The sequence below is a fragment of the Oryctolagus cuniculus genome, chromosome 6 (genome assembly GCF_964237555.1).
Source record: "Oryctolagus cuniculus chromosome 6, mOryCun1.1, whole genome shotgun sequence".
NCBI classification, from domain to species: Eukaryota; Metazoa; Chordata; class Mammalia; order Lagomorpha; family Leporidae; genus Oryctolagus; species Oryctolagus cuniculus.
Genome location: NC_091437.1, coordinates 81,339,087 through 81,344,389, shown reverse-complemented (window position 1 = coordinate 81,344,389; position 5,303 = coordinate 81,339,087).

Here is a 5,303-nt window from a genome sequence, read left to right as displayed (position 1 = left end):
AGATCAAGCCTTAGAAATACTTAGAAAGTATTCACGTAAGCACAAGTTTAGAGATACCTAGTTAGAGATCAAAATCAGCTACAAAAGGGAGTAGAAGTGCACAGGGAGACTCTAGGAGCTGCTGTAGCATCCTCAAGGGCTGTTTTCTTAATCATCCCAGTGTAACCATTTGACTCTGGTGTTCATGTATAACTGATGAAAATTAAAACCAAATTTTTTTCTTTTTTTTCTTTTTATTTATTTTTTGACAGGCAGAGTAGACAGTGAGAGAGAGAGACAGAGAGAAAGGTCTTCCTTTGCCGTTGGTTCACCCTCCAATGGCCGCCGCGGCTGGCGCGCTGCGGCCGGCGCACCGCGCTGATCCGATGGCAGGAGCCAGGTGCTTCTCCTGGTCTCCCATGGGGTGCAGGGCCCAAGCACTTGGGCCATCCTCCACTGCACTCCCTGGCCACAGCAGAGAGCTGGCCTGGAAGAGGGGCAACCAGGACAGAATCCGGCGCCCCGACCGGGACTAGAACCCAGTGTGCCGGCGCCGCAAGGCGGAGGATTAGCCTAGTGAGCTGCGGCGCCGGCCGTAAAACCAAATTTAAAACGTAAAAAGAAAATGGGTGTACAGGTACGTCCCAGGAGAAGGTGGGTGATGAGGGCATATTTTAGTTTGCTTTTTTATGAAATACGAGTTTTAAGAGACAAGCAGTAATCAAAGATTAAACTAACTATTCATCTTAATTACCCTGGTATATGTGACTCAATTCATTATGCAAAATTGGTACCTTCTTTAGAAAGAATTTAGAATAGTACTGTCTCCCTGCAAAGGGAAAAATGTTAAAGATGAAACAAGCCACACATTCAGCTAAGGCAAGCAGAAGCAGCTGAGAAGGACTAAAATAAAGTCAGCCGGCTTCCTGCACACTGCTGAAGAGGCATCAGATTACAAAGAGGGAGAACCTAAAGGCCTATGGAATACTAGAGTGCAGCCAGAAGAAATTTAAAGAGAAAGGAGGAAAACAACGCGGGAGCAATGGCAACGGATGCCAGGAGCAAGTCCCCTCCCAGAGGCGTCGAGTTACAGAATTTCCCTGACTTAAGAGCTGGAAGTAGGCTTTTCCCACTTTCAGGAATGGTGAATCATTTTAGAACACATTGTACAGTCAGCCTGACCAAACATTTGTCAAACTCTGAGTAACCTGCATTTTAAATGTTTAAGATGTTTTGATTCTGCCACAATCTGAACAATAAATCCTCTTCTTAAAAAAAAATAACCTGTTTTCTCTCCTGTTTCTCTAAGGTGGTAACAAGCATCGTGCTAGTCTACTGTGGTAGATTATGGAGCTGTTGTGCATTGTCAACTGTGGTGTATCTTTTCCATAATTCCATGCTATTAAACTTGAACTAGAATAATCCACCATGGCAACAGTGGCATTTCTGTCAGCTGAATTCAGACAGCTAGTGCATTCGCGGGGATCTTGTCTTCTGGCTTTCTTCTTGCCCATATTTCGGCCATCCTGGTACTCATTAGCACCTCTGCTAGGCTGTAGGAAGAGAAAATGATACACATACATTCTAGAATTTACTTTTCTACCTATAGGATCACTATTTGTTATTTGCTTTCATTAGATGTGAAGACTATTTCTAGGTTCCATTTATTTGAACTGTCCCCATACTCCCCACTTTATAGGTCCCTCCTTAGGTGATAAAAATTTAACTTCAAAGACTTTTGTGGGCTTTATTCGTTTAAAGTCTTTAATGCAGTTCCCATCATTAGACGTGTAGTTGGAACTCACAACGTCAGGCGCAAGCGTGGGCAGCAGGAAGGCCTCCGGGGGGATGTTATCTTTCTGAAGGCTCAACAACTCCCTAGAAGAAATCCATCATCCTGAGGAGACAGGGCAAACAGCTGACAGCCAACCCACACTCTCTCCACCTTGCCATGTCAACAAAATAAAAGGCAACTGGGAAATAATGGTTTCTCCTTAGCTGAGGAGTTGTCGAGTGGAGAAGAAATGTATCCTAAAGAGCATGTCAGAACACAGTAGCCTGGGCTACCTCAAGACGCTGAAGGTAAAATCTTTGGAGGCCCCATCTAGCACAAATTAGCAGTGGGGAGGGTAGAGTTGTCTGAACAAGGAAAATGAAGGAAGCACCAGGGGGCGCTGCTGGTCAAAGGCTGCGGAATCCCCAGAGAAGGTAACCTGTTTGTGCAGACATGGTGGAAGGTGTCCACAAGGGACAAGAGGAGCAGTAACGGAGACAGGTGGGTAGTGTCTTCCAGCATAGGAAGGAGGGAGTGTCGCTATTTCCTAAATGTAGCTTGGGCTGCTGCAGACAGAGGAAACAGGAGCTGGGTTTAGTGAGTCTTCTGTCTGGGAAAACCGAGGAAACCCAAGAGTAACATGCTTCCTGTTTTCAAGGAGCTTTTAGCCTACCGCCATTAGTTTTACTAAAACTATTTTTTTCAATAAATACTTTACATACCACATACCAAAATCATTTCCAGATGGATTAGAGAACATATGTAAAGCTGGAAGAAAACAGAATTGAAACGGTATTATAAATTTGAAGAGAGAAGGGACTTCTAAGCATAAAAGCCACGGAAGAACTATAGAAGAAATTGTCAAATTTAATTTAAAAAATGATAACCTCTGCATGTTAAAATATGAATAAAATTAAGACAGTGGACTGCAAAAAATATGTGGTCCAAATGCAGCACCAGGTTAATATTTTTATTATATAAAGAACACATACAAATAAAAATGGAAAACTATCATGTCATAATAAGCATAGAGAAATAAAATAAAATCCTGAAAGGCCAATTCACAATAAAGAAAATGCATTTAGGAGAAAAACAAGAAAATATTGTGTCATAAATATTTGAAGAACTGCAAACTTAAAATAAGGTGTCAAAACCACACATATGCTCAAAATTCTTAATACTAACAACATTGTAGTGAAATAAGATCTTCCACACATGCCAGTGACAATATGGAGAACTCGAGAACTTTCTGGAAAGCAACTTCAGTTTGGCAGTGTATCAAAAACCTCAGAGATGTTTATGTTCACTGATTCAATAATTATGCTTCTGAAAATCCACCCTGGGAAATGTACAAAATAAGAATTTTTCATCAACAAAATACACTGATTTAGAAAAAAAAATCTGAAACAAGATAAAAGTCCAAAAACAGTTAAATAAATTACAATGGAACCATTGATTCAAAATATTATGATTGTGACAACATGGATTGGCTTTACAACAGTGTTAAATTACTGGAGAAAGGGGGGCCGGCGCTGTGGCTCACTTGGCTAACCGGCATCCCATATGGGCTCTGGGTTCTAGTCCCGGTTGCTCCTCTTCCAGTCCAGCTCTTTGCTGTGGCCCGGGGAAGGCAGTGGAGAATTGCCAGGTGCTTGGGCCCCTGCACCTGGAGACCAGGATGAAGCACCTGGCTCCTGGCTTCGGATCAGTGCAGCACCGGCTGTGGAGGCCATTTGGGGAGTGAACCAATGGAAGACCTTTCTCTCTGTCTCTCTCTCTCTCACTGTCTAATTCCATCTGCCAAATAAATAATAAAAAAATTATTGGATAAAAGAACAAAATTAGATATGAGGGGTCTTCGGGGCTGGCACTGTGGCATAGAAGGTAAAGCTACCACCTGCAGTGTTGGCATCCCATATGAGCGCCAGTTCAAGTCCCGGCTGCTCCACTTCTGGTCCAGTTCTCTGTTATGGCCTGGGAAAGCAGTAGAAGACAGCCTAAGTCCTTGGGTCCCTGCACCTGCATCAGAAGAAGCTCCTGGCTCCTGGCTTCGGATCGGCACAGCTCCGGCCATTGTGGACAACTGCGGGAGTGAACCAGTGGATGAAAGACCTCTCTCTCTCTGCCTCTCCTTCTCTCTCTGTGTAACTCTGCTTTTCAAATAAATAAGTAAATAAATCTGAAAAAAAAAAAAAGATATGTAGGGTCTTCAAAAAGCTCACAGAAGAGGCTAGCATTGTGGTGCAGCTGGCTAAGCTGCTACCTGCAACATCAGCATCTCTTATCAGAGCACCAGTTCCAGTCTCTACTGCTCTGCTTCCAATACAGCTCCCTGCTAATGGCCTGGGAAAGCAGTAGAAGATGGCCCAAGTCCTTGAGTCCCTGCCACCCATGTGGGAGACCTGGATGGAGTTCCAGGCTCCTAGCTTTGTCTTGGCCCAGCCCCATTTGGGAAGTGAATCAGCAGATGGACGATCTCTTTCTCTTCATCTTTCCATCTCTCTCTGTTGCTCTGCCGCACCAAAATAAACTTATTTTAATTTTTTTAGTAATTTTCACACAGATTTATTTTTTCTTGAAAGATTTATTTTATTTATTTGAAAAGAGTTAAAGGGAGAGAGAGGGAGAAACAGAGAGAGAGGTCTTCCATCCACTGGTTCATTCCTCAAATGGCCACAATAGCCAGAGCTATGCCGATCCGAAGCCAGGTGCCAGGAGCTTCTTCTGAGTCTCCCACATGGGTGCAGGGATTCAAGTACTGGGGTCTTCCTCTGCTGCATTTTCAGGTGCGTTAGTAGGGAGCAAATCAGAAGTGGAGCATCCAGGACTCAAACTGGTGCCATATGAAATACTGGTACTGCAGGAGGCAGATTAACCTGCTACACCACAACGCCAGCCCCTAAACTTACCTTTAAAATTTCATGTCTGTGAACTTAAGTATCTCATAGTTTTATTTGAACTATTTTTTAAATCAACAACAACAGAAAAACTTTAAAAACATACAGAGAAAAAATTGCCAATAAAACAAGTTTTGCTTGCTTATCTGGGAGACTATACATATTTTCATTATTTTAAATTTTTTTCTTGTTTTCTAATTTCTAGGAATTATTTATAATACAAATATCTATTTAAAATAAATGAAAAATATTACTTGTGTTTATATACATTAATAATGAAAACTTGAAAAGGAAATTAAGAAAGTAATTCTATTTACAGTAGCATCAGATAGGTCAAAATTCTCAGGGATAAACTTAGTCAAGGAGATGAAAGACTTATAATGCTACAAAACATTGCTTAAAGAAATAAAAGAACACAGTTATTTGAAAAGCACACATAGAGAGAGAGAGGGAGAGACAGAGAGGTCAGTCTTCCATCCACTGGTTCACTCCCCAAATGGTGGCAATGGCCAGGGCTGAGCCAGGCTGAAGCCAGGAGCCAGGAGATTACTCCAGGTCTCCCACATGGGTACAGGGGCCCAAATATTTGGGCCATCCTTCACTGCTTTCCCAAACACATAAGCAGGGAACTAGGTTGGAAGTGGAGCAGCCAG